Source organism: Triticum dicoccoides, chromosome 7B (genome assembly GCF_002162155.2).
Source record: "Triticum dicoccoides isolate Atlit2015 ecotype Zavitan chromosome 7B, WEW_v2.0, whole genome shotgun sequence".
NCBI classification, from domain to species: Eukaryota; Viridiplantae; Streptophyta; class Magnoliopsida; order Poales; family Poaceae; genus Triticum; species Triticum dicoccoides.
The window spans coordinates 518,889,282-518,901,566 of NC_041393.1; positions in this window are offsets into that span (position 1 = coordinate 518,889,282).

The following is a 12,285-nucleotide window of genomic DNA, read 5'->3' on the forward strand; positions in this document are numbered from 1 at the left end:
ATAAAAACATATGTGCATTTACGCCTAAAAAGGTTCACGTCCACACATATATTAGAGAAACTACTAAATTGTCGCTCACACACCACCACTAAAAAGTAGCCTGCGCGGGGTTGCAGTCGTAACATAGCACACTGACATAGTTTTCAACGATAACAAAGAGATAAGTACCTTACATTCCTCAACAACAGAATGTAAGGTATGCGTCCGGTGTGTAACACCACGTGATCACTTGTACTTCTTGCTGATTTTCTTGACAGCTTCCTCCACGAACTCGCGTGCTCCGGACCGCTTATTAAAATCTTCATTCGCCAACCAGTTCCATGTGTGGATTTTCCGGAGCTCAACGACCGTTGCAGCTGAGATAGCGGGGACAACTCTGCCTTCCCACTTTGCAAAGTATTCCAGCGCATGAAAACCACAGTCCGTACTGCACGAGAAAAGGACTCAGATGAACACGCAAAAAAGGATAGACGTATCAAAGATAGACTTCAATTCAGATGTGACAACAAAAATAGGGGTTGGATTGATGTAAACGGCACATGATGGAGGGGGTTGAGAAATTACGTGTTCCCTTGCTTCACAGTCGCCACATACTCAATCGGGAAATGCCTGATCTGGACCTTTGAATGTTCATAGTGACGGTTCCATGTCTCTTTGAGGTTGTTGATGAAGAATTTGGCGTGCGTAGTAAGGTCTGTATCAGCTTCCGAACGGATTGAATCAAGCACCTCAAAACGTTGGTTCTTCAGGTCAAGGCAGATGGCATAGTGGTGACCACACTTGTCTTGCTGGTCATGTGGTGCAAGCTCCTGGAACATGGGGAACATGACCTGCATTTGAAAATTGAATGAATGAGAAAGCAGATTACACAAAAAGAACAGCGAGAGACAAAAAAATAGAATCACGTAGAATGTTTGGTTATGGGTGAGAAAATGTGCCGTGCATTTTACAATCAAATTGCCACGTAGATCACACGGGATGCAAAAATCAAGATGACAGTGTGCACGGCAGCTGTTGCCACATGAAAACATCTGCCACATAATCACAAGTGCAGCAGATGGCAAAAAACCACACCATGTGAAAAAACAGTGCAGACAGGGGAGGAGAACTCACATATTTCTTCAGTGTTAGCTTGAATTCACCGTGTTGAGCGAAATTCTTCCTCAGGATTTTGTGGTGGAAGTCACCATCCCATATTTTGCATGTCACACTGTAATGCATGACGATCTTGTCGGCACACACATCGATGTGATTGTTGATGTAGTCGATCCCGCATGCAATTACATTTGTCGACATTTTACCGTTTGGCCTCACGGACTCGGCGAGATCACCTAGGTCGACGTACGTCGCTCCGCATTGAATGACTTTGGTTCTGTCCAAACATGAGCTGTATGAAAACGACATAACATGGAAGAATCATGCCTGCTAAGTAAAAAAATATATGAAAGAACTAGAATGTAAGCGCATCATGTACAGAAAGTACGAAGAAGATGAATGTTAAGAAAGGAACAAAGCAAAATGAGAGATTATAGGGTGTGGTCATTTACGCTTTCAACTCCTTCATGTGCTTGCTACTGGCCCTCGCATTTCCAAACCGCTTGATGATGTCGTACAGCTGGGTCTGTTCCTTAGTGGCCCTGAATTCGGGCTCGTAGTCTTCCGCGGGAGGTGGGTGAACTACCCTCTGCTGTCTCACAGAACCAGGGGTGGCACTTCTGATGGTATCCTTAGATGCCGTCTCTGCAGGCAAGTTGGAACTTGATTGCCCTCGCCCTCGCGAGGTCCTCCTCTGCAATGTTGCCTCCTCGATCTTGCGGTAAGCTTCGTCAAGTGACGGTGAAATTTCCTCAGGGGTGCCTGCAATGGCTCAAAAAATAAAAAGTGTGTTAGGACAAGGAGAAAGTCAGAAAACAGATGGGTTGTGAGGAAATAGGGTGTATTATGTGACATGTAGGAGGTAGAAAAATAGTGGGGAAATTGACATGTGTGGTGCAACTACAGTGGCCACGTCATGGCAACTACAGTTGCCATGCAGTTGTGCTGAATTACCATCTAGATGGATTGTGATTGCCATGTCACATCAAATGCAGTTGCCATGTTGTGTCAACTCCACTTGCCATGTGATTGCCGTACAGAAAAAAATGTAGAATGGTAACAAAAAAATGCAGGTGACATGGTGTGGCAAATCCAGTTGCCATGTGGAATGCACTATATTTGCCATGTACCAGCAAATACAGTCGCCATGATGAATCAACTTCAGTTGCCACGTGTTTACCCGAATGTCAAAAAATGCAGCATGGCAACCAAAAAAAAATGTAGGCCATGGTGCATCAAATCCACTTGCCATGCCATCACACGGCAGTTGCCATCACAAGTGAGAACACCCAAAAAGAATATGACTGGGACAAAATTCAGACCACACAGATGTATCCAGGAAAATCATAAGGACATGATAAGTGTACCTTGCACAATTGGCTCCGCGAACTTGACAGCCTTCCTCCCCTCGACCATTGGCCGCGCCATCATTGCGGTCATGCCTCTTGGGAAAGCAAAGGCAACTGGCAAAGGATCTTGCACCACCGGTTGATCTTGACTGATGCCAAGGTTGAAGCTCGGTGGGGTAAATGCCATTGGGTGCCTCTCATTCCTACTGGCCGGACCACGAATGATTTGCGGGGCAGAATCCAATGGTGAAAGATCGACAAACATATCAGAATCGGCCGCTACAGAATGTTCGGGCTTATTTGCAGGGCGGGGCGTGTTGTCGGCGGTATCAGCAGCAGCTTTCATGGCAATCTTCTTGTTTGGGCTGTAGGGGACACCGACATTGACTGGGAGCCTGGAAGTGCGCAGATTTATGCTGGGGATTTCCACTGCGGGTAAAGGCGCAGTCTGCCCCGGCCATTCACCTATGTCACTCATGCCCGGCTTCACACCTGCATCAGTTGTGCTCTGGTCTTGCGGTTTCTCCATCACATTGCTTCTGGCGGGTGGCGGGAACAGTGTGGACGCATGAACATACCCATGCTCGTCTCTCCTGCTCCTAGATACAGCCGGTGCGTTGGGTATGACTGTTGGTTGCTTGCGGGGGCTGCGACGCCTAGGTGGAAGACCAGCACGTGCCACGGTCACCTTAGCAGTATCTGCACCGACAGGGGCTGGAGCTGTTGTGCCAGGACTCTCACCTGTAGATGGCATATCCTTATGAACTGCCGCCTCAGCGGCTTCTGTCGTGGACACAGGTGTGCCACCACGCACGCGCTTGGTATCAGTGTCAGAAGAGCGGGAATCTTCCTTGCCTAGGTTCGTCTCGGGAGCGTCCACTTCAACGCTTGCTGATGGGGTGGCATGGCTCACAGCAGCATCCTTCATTGCAAGAAGAGTTGGCAATATTTCAGATGTCCTGGCAGATACCGACTCGTCACTCCCCGATGTACGGATGCCTGTTGTTCTAGCCTGGACATCCGCAGCCGGCGGAGATGGTCGGCCACTTGCATCAGAGTTGGTGGGAGCGGTCAACGGTGCAGCAGCAGTGTTGTCGCCTGGTGCCTCATGTACATCTGAGTTGCCCCCCGTGGACAACTTTGAATGTAGGCGTTCAAACGGGTCCTTACTGCTATACTTGGCCCCGCGCATAGTGGTCTTCTTCACCCTGCAAAGAGAAAAAAATCACATGAGAAAGATATGAAAAAATGAACAAAAAATATGTTTGCCATGGTAGAAATCTTAAAAAGAATTGAAAAAACAAGTGGAAAAGCTGGTAGTTGCCATGTAATGGGAACATGAGTTGCCATGTGTCATAGTTAGCAGTTGCCATCCAGCAGCAGTTGCCATGTTAACAAACTTGAAGAATGATACAAGTGTATGTTCTGTCAGGAATGCAATTTGAAACCTGTGTGTGGGATGAGCTCACAAACCCAAAGGTAAAGATGGCAGCTGCCATTAGCTAGAGTGGTAGTTGCCAGTTGGCCTAGATGCCAGTTGCCATGGAAAGACCAATAGGAGTTGCCGTAAACTAAAAAAATGAAGGAAGAAATCATTTGGAAAAACAGCGGTTGCCGCGTGGGGGACGATGACAGAAGAACATGTGACAAGCTGAAAGAGTAGCATTGGAAATTCAAGAAAAAATACCACTATGTACATGAAAGCACATGGATAAACATACTTCTTGACTGACTTCCTCAGGTCTGGCAACACGACAGGATCCCCGGTGTTGGTCACCTTTGTTCAAGCGAGCAGAAACACGGGTTGGCGTTTGCGCCTGTTTCTTCGTAACTGCTCGTCCACCAGCGGTCGGCTCCCTGCACGTAACAGATGGAGGGAGAAAAGAAGGTGGCAACTGTCAGACAACAAACGAATTGCCGCGCTTGACAAAAAACAAGTGCAGAGAAAATGGATCAGATTGTTCCAAGAAAATAGACACAGCAGAAAACTAAAATTGAAAGTCGAACCTCCTCCTCACAGCTACAGGATCGGTCCTAGACCTCTTGCCATGCGAACCCTGCCCAACATCATCTGGATCCCTCCCCCTCCTTGATGGCAACACCCCCTCGCCTCTCGTAGCCGTACGTTCTATCACTTTCTCCGGTGGGGGGGCATCTGTTGCATCCTTGCCCTTGTTGGCACCTGTGCGAACTTCAACATGTTCATCGTCATCCGTGTCCTGGTGCTCATTATCCATGTCATCGTCGTCATCCTTGCTGAGGCCAGCGTCTCCATCTACATCATCTTGTGTGTCACCGGGCTCTTGGGAACTGTTGTAGTCATACCGGCCGCGGAAACCGGTTGGTCGATGTGTATGTTCTGGGACAAATGAAGTGAACTGCCTCGCAACCGCGTCGCTGTCAGAGGCACTGAGGGACGTCCACCCCTCAACCAGCTTCCCGAGCAAGCCGGTCATTCCGGATGTAAACTGCCCAATAAGATGCTCAACTGGTGCCCTCGCCTGTGCACAAAAACAAGAAGCATCAACAACAACCCGTATTGCAGTCGCTTGCGCGACATCAACAAGTAATCCACGGCAAACAATGGATGTCGATATTTTGATTACCTCAGAAGGGCAAGACGGAGCTGAGTGCACGTCCATCCACTTTCCAAATTTTTGAGGCCCCCCAAACACACTATAGTCTATAGAATGCTTGGCCGTCAGCTGTGAAAAAAAAAGAAAATTGTAAGCATGCCTTATAAACCACGGACGGTTGCCTCATGTCAAATTTGTAAGCATGCCGTGGGAAGAGATAAACAAAAACTAACCTGTAGTTTTCCATATGTGGTATCAGTTGCCCTGTCTGCGGCAAGCATAGCCTTGACAGCGTTGATGGACCACGCAGAAACAGCAAACTTGTGCGTAGGCGGCGGGCCTCCTACCCCAGAGAAATCCACGGTGGACAGATCAAGACAGTCGACATACATGAGCTGATTTAAAACAAATTTACAAAAGAAAGAAATGTCAGTTTCCATCATGGGTACTTTGTAGTTTGGGAAAAAGAGCAGGATAATGTATGATCCAATGATAGTATGTATGTGCTAGTTGCCCTCATAGTGTGCTGGCAGTTGCCATGCTAGTATGATGACAGTTGCCACATTGTCATTATGGCAGTTGCCACATTGTCATTATGGCAGTTGCCACATTGTCATCATGGCAGTTGCCATCTTGTTATGATCGGTTTGACATGCATGAATAAAACTGTGTTATAAAACAAGAGTTCACACAGAGATCTGGTAAAATAAAATACCATTAAATGCAGTCGACAACCCTTCTGGTACATCTTGTTTTTGAAAGCATCGTGGAGAAAGTCGGCAATAAACTTACACCAGTTCATGTTCTTCACATTTTTTAGATTCGCCTGCACCACACAAAATTTCAGGGCAAAAAGTTTGCCGCATCAGAAATCAAACGGAAAATAACAATGAAAACACTGGCAGTCATTAGCTTAACATGTGACATCGAAGCCATAAGATTGAAGGAAAATAAAGTAGAAAGGATGGATCATTCACCAGGATGGGGAAACATTTGTTGCTTGGGCGAAGGGACGTGGTCGGCGCGAAAACAGCTGAGATGAGGTACATGAGTAGCTTCATCTTGAAAACATCTCCATGCGTCGTCATGGCCTGCAGCGAATCTGCCACTGCAGACGTGTTCGGCATGGATTCCGACCCAGGAAACAAACGGGGGAACAGCTCTTGCTCGATCTCATTGTTGACCTCGTACGGGACTTTGATATGTCCACGAGGCACGCCCATAGTGCAGAACACAGAATCCTTGTTCAACGGGAGTCTTCCACGTCCCGGAATCACGAACTCCCTGGAGGTGGGCTCGTATATCTCAGCAAGCCAGTCGCATACAGGGTTGACAAGGTTCATGCACCGGACAACCATCATAGACTGCATGCCCATCTCAGCAGCAGCCCCCTTCTGATCATCGCTGAATTTGTCAGTCAACGCAATCAATCGTTCTTGGGAGGCTCTGTTGTGAATACATTTCTTCTTCTGCAAAAAACAAACACAAAAGTGATCAGCTGTTGCCATGTTTTGCAATGTCATGAGAATTTAGTTCATGACAGACGAGTACAAAAGATATAGGTGCCAACCAATAACAAAAATCGGGAGGAGATGGGGCGGGTGTGTGGACAGTTACCTCGTCGCCCTCTTTTCTCCGTCCAGTTGCCCGGTTACGCTGTGGTGGATCCATGAAATCGTCATCATCATTTTGATGATCGCCACGAGCCATTCTGCTGATGTAGGAACAGACAAAATTGTTAAGGGGGAAAATGTAAATGCAAGAGGTAGGCATTTGCCACCTAACAGGAAATGTCAACTAGTGAATGCAAAAATATAGCATGAACACGCACGCGCCCCCCCCCACCCCATATGATTGTCAAGAACATAAACGTGGCAAGTAAGCACGTTGGTTAATGCACTTGAAAACAAAATGTTGAAGTTGCCATGTTAGCCCAATATAGTACAAAAAAAGCAATGAAACCACATCTGAATCGATAACCTGAAAACAGGCACAGTGTGTTCAGATATCACAAAAGTCATTGTGGCAAAACCTAAAAATTGCGTCCGTAGTACAATGAAAATGCCACATTTGTACTGACTGTAACATGGCAACAGACATGATGTGGCAACAGGCATGATATGGCATCTGGCATAATGGGTACCACAAATGTGGTTGCCATATTATGCAGCCAATTTGCCACACTGTCATATCTGCATTGTGGCAACTGACATTGTGTTCACATTCTATTTGCCACATGATTATACAATCCAAGTGGCAAACACGCACACTCGATGTGCACATTAGTTGCCGTCCAGTGCAGCTGGATGCCGAAACTACATTGACTACCGATTGTGGCAACTATCAAAGTGTGGAAACTATAACAAATAATTCAGAAAAAAATTAGATCTCACAATGAAAAAGCATGTTTGTGGTTACTATCATATAAAATCACCAAAAAATTAAGTTTGCCACATGTAAGAGCGTGTGTGTGGCAACTATCGTAGTCATTCAATAAAATTAGTTGCCCTATGTGAAAGCTTGAATGTGGCAACCATGACATACATTTTCGCTAATTTGTTGCCGCAAAGGAAAACACGTTTGTGGCAACTATCACATTTGTTCAGGAAGTTTAGTTGCCACACAATTGTTCACGTTCAGCCATTCTGCCAAGTTCGCCTCGTTCTACAGTTTCAAAACCAAACTAACTAGATCTAGGTTTCAATGGCAACTACTTCGACTTCAAAATCACCCTCAAAATTCTTGCACGAACTGACTGCAAACACAAATTCGAACCAATGCGCATCAAAACAAACCGGGGGACACCTCCCAAATCCATGCGCAGGACTAGTGCGTGCCTCGGAACAGGCATAACCGCACCGACGATGCCGTAGCCGAGGCGGTGACGAAACTGCCCAGTGCCACAAAAGACGGCTAGAAAACAACTTCGGCGCCAGCTCGAACGCCGACGAACCGCCGAATCGCCCGAATCTCTATGAATCGATCTAGGAATCGAACAGGGAGGGAAAGGGGAAAAAATGCAAGGAAGTGGTTGCGAGAGATGAAGCGAGCATTACCTTCAACCCGCACGGGTTCCGGCGAAGCCGCTCCGCTCCGGCGAGCACCACCGACGGCGGCGAACACCGTCGCTTGTTTCGCCTCCGCCGTCGCCTTCTCCTCTCGCCTTCTCCTCTAGTGGTTTCAAGTGCGAGTGGGTTGTGCCAGTAAATGCGTCGCGGGTGAGTAAAATGGAACCGTGAGGGAGAGGGTGGACGGGTGTGCAACGTGTTTGACGACAACCGCGGTCGGAGCGTGGCGTGCGGGCGCATGGCAGTTCCATCGCACGCCTTTGAGTGGCAACCGCTGACCACGGGATGGCAACCACCGTGCGGGCGAACTGACTCGCACACCGCACACGAGACTCGTCCTACGTGGCGCCAAAAACCGGCCTGTTTGCTACAAGATTCGTGCGTACCGAAGCCAACGGAGATGTTTGCGTGTGGTCGGGGTGTCGAACACCCACACGTGTGGGCGTTAACATTTCCGCTAATCTTCAGTTAGCATGTACAGCTTGTATAACCTCGTTTCCAGCACATCCGACCTGCAGTCGCCCTCCGCGGCCAGCAGCCGACCATGGAACACGCAATGACGGTCCTCTTAGCGGACATCACCAATCAACAGACATGCCTGGAGGGCTTCTTGTACCAGAAGGACGGCGAGGTGCGCCGCCGACGGCCACTACATGGTGCCTAACATCCGCCACATCTCATGGATGGTGGGCAACTCGCTTGCTATGGCCAAGAAGCTACCGCTACACCTTGTGGTGTGGTGCCAAGAGGAAGTAGCAGGGCGTGTGGCGGCGGCAGCTTGATCGACGGTGGCGGTGGGAGTAAGTTGCAGTAGCAGCATGATCGGCAGGGGTGATGGGCTCACGCCGCGGCACCCGCTCTATTCCTTAGTGCAGGAGAAACTATCTCCCAGTGGGCTAAGTGGGATAACCCGGTTAATTTTTTTCTATCCAATGGGTCTCACTAAAACAATTTAAGTGGGATGGGCTAATTTGTCCCACTTAAATCCACTCCCACCTGCAGCCTGACCTATGAAGGCAATGAAAGATCAAGTTTGGTGCAACTGTAGCATCAAAACCTGTGAAGGCAATGAAAGATTAAGTTAGCTGCACCTATAGGCTGTAGCATCAAGACTTGGCATACGAATTAAGTTAGCTGCAGCTCTACCATCTAGCACATACATCTGCAGCTAACCAAGCATGAGTACTCCATATTACAAACAGAAAATGCACTTGTCCGGATTGAGCATCATCTTATAAACCCAAGATTATTAAAGGTCTCCTTGAGGTCATCTATCAATGTCTCATTTTTTCTGGATTTCACCACAATATCGTCCACATAAGCATGAACATTGCACCCAACCTGAGTATGAAGACAATTCTGCACACAATGCTGATAAGTCGCCTGGGCACTCTTGAGCCCAAAGGGCATAGATACATAGCAGAAGGCTTCAAAAAGAGTGATGAAGGCTGTCTTCTCCTGGTCCTTAACTGCCATCTTGATCTGATGATAACCAGAATAAACATCCAAGAAAGTAGCATCAATGATCTGATCAATACGAGGGAGAGCAAAAGGATCAGCCGGACAAGCCTTGTTCAAGTCTGTGTAATCCACACACATGCGCCAAGTGCCATTCTTCTTAAGCACTAGTACCAGATTAGCCAGCCACTCCGGATGAAAAACCTCAATTATAAACCCAACTGCCAAGAGCTGGGCTACCTCCTCACCAATAGCCTTGCGCCTTTCTTCATTGAAGCGGCGGAGAAACTACTTGACCGGTTTAAACTTAGGATCAATATTGAGATTGTGCTCAGCGAGTTCCCTCGGTACACCAGGCATGTGATAACCCACAAGTATAGGGGATCGCAACAGCTTTTGAGGGTAGAGTATTCAACCCAAATTTATTGATTTGACACAAGGGGAGACAAAGAATATTCTTGAGTATTAGCAGTTGAGTTGTCAATTCAACCACACCTGGATAACTTAGTATCTGCAGCAAAGTGTTTAGTAGCAAAAGTGGTATGATAGTAATGGTAACAGTAGCAACAGTAAAGATAAATGTTTTTGGGTTTTTGTAGTAGTTGTAACAGTAGCAACGGAAAAGTAAATAAGCGAAGAACAATATGCGAAAAGCTCGTAGGCAATGGATCAGTGATGGATAATTATGCCGGATGCGATTCCTCATGCAATAGTTATAACATAGGGTGATATAGAACTAGCTCCAATTCATCAACGTAATGTAGGCATGTATTCCGTAAATAGTCATACGTGCTTATGGAAAAGAACTTGTATGACGTCTTTTGTCGTACCCTCCCGTTGCAGCGGGGTCCTTACAGAAACTAAGGGATATTAAGGCCTTCTTTTAATAGAGAACCCGAACAAAAGCATTAGCACATAGTGAATACATGAACTCCTCAAACTACGGTCATCACCGAGAAGTATCCCGATTATTGTCACTTCGGGGTTGTCAGATCATAACACATAATAGGTGACTATAGACTTGCAAGATAGGATCAAGAACACACATATATTCATGGAAACATAATAGGTTCAGATCTGAAATCATGGCACTCGGGCCCTAGTGACAAGCATTAAGCATAGCAAAGTCATAGCAACATCAATCTCAGAACATAATGGATACTAGGGATCAAACCCTAACAAAACTAACTTGATTACATGGTAAATCTCATCCAACCCATCACCATCCAGCAAGCCTACGATGGAATTACTCACGCACGACGGTGAGCATCATGAAATTGGTGATGGAGGATGGTTGATGATGACGACGGCGATGAAACCCCCTCTCCGGAGCCCCGAACGGACTCCAGATCAGCCCTCCCGAGAGAGATTAGGGCTTGGCAGCGGCTCCATGTCGTAAAACGCGATGAAACTTTCTCTCTGATTTTTTTCTCCCTGAGACGGAATATATGGAGTTGGAGTTGAGGTCGTAGGAGGTCCAGGGGGCCCACGAGATAGGAGGCCGCGCCCTAGGGGGGGCGCCCCCCTGTCTCGTGGACAGGTTGTGGGCCCCCTGTCATTAATTCTTTTGCCAAAAATTCTTATTAGTTCCAAAAAGTGCCTCTGTGGATTTCCAGGACATTCCGAGAACTTCTCTTTTCTACACATAAAACAACATCATGGTAGTTCTGCTGAAAATAGCGTCAGTCCGGGTTAGTTTCATTCAAATCATGCAAGTTGGAGTCCAAAATAAGGGCAAAAGTGTTTAGAAAAGTAGATACGTTGGAGACGTATCAGCATGTCAAAAGGTTTTCATGCAAAGATGTCCGGGTTCTCACGGATGAACTCGATGAGCACGCCTTCCTATTTCGGATCCAGAGTAGTGTTGATACTAAACTGCTTGGATGAATTGCCAGGAACAAAATCTACCAACTTAGTCTCATCAACCAGTTTAAACTTCAGGGTCGGGTCATGCTCTGTGGTGGGCTTTTTCAGAGGTGTCATATCTGCGGATCAACATTGTCCTTGTAGAACTTCAACTCTTCTGTTGCGCAAACCGACTCAGCATAGGCCGCATCACCCTCTTCACAGTCCAAAGCAATCTTATGACTCCCGTGCACCGTGATGGTCCCCTTATGACCCGGCATTTTGAGCCGTAAATAAATATAACAGGGCCTTGCCATGAACTTTGCGTAAGCCGGCCGTCCAAACAGGGCGTGATATGGGCTCTGGATTTTCACCACTCCAAAGGTCAAAGTTTCTGACCTGGAATCATGCTCATCCCCAAACACAACCTCCAAAGCTATCTTGCCAACCGGATATGCCGATTTACCCGGTACTACACCGTGAAAAATAGTGTTTGACGGTTTAAGATTTTTATTTGTCAATCCCATGCGACGGAAGGTTTCATAATACAGGATGTTGATGCTGCTTCCTCCATCCATGAGTACCTTGGTGAACTTATAACCGCCCCACCTGAGGTGCCACCACTAAAGCCAGATGACCCGGATTATCAACCCGGGGCGGATGATCTTCTCTGCTCCACACAATGGGCTGCTCGGACCAACGCAAGTAACGGGGTACTGCCGGTTCAACAGTGTTAACTGCCCTCTTATGAAGCTTCTGATCACGCTTACACAAGCTAGTGGTGAAAACATGATACTGCCTGTCGTTCAACTGCTTCGGGTGACTCCGAAAACCTGATTGCTGCTGATTCCCCTGATTACTCTGCTGGTTGTGACCACCTTGGTTGTTTTGGTT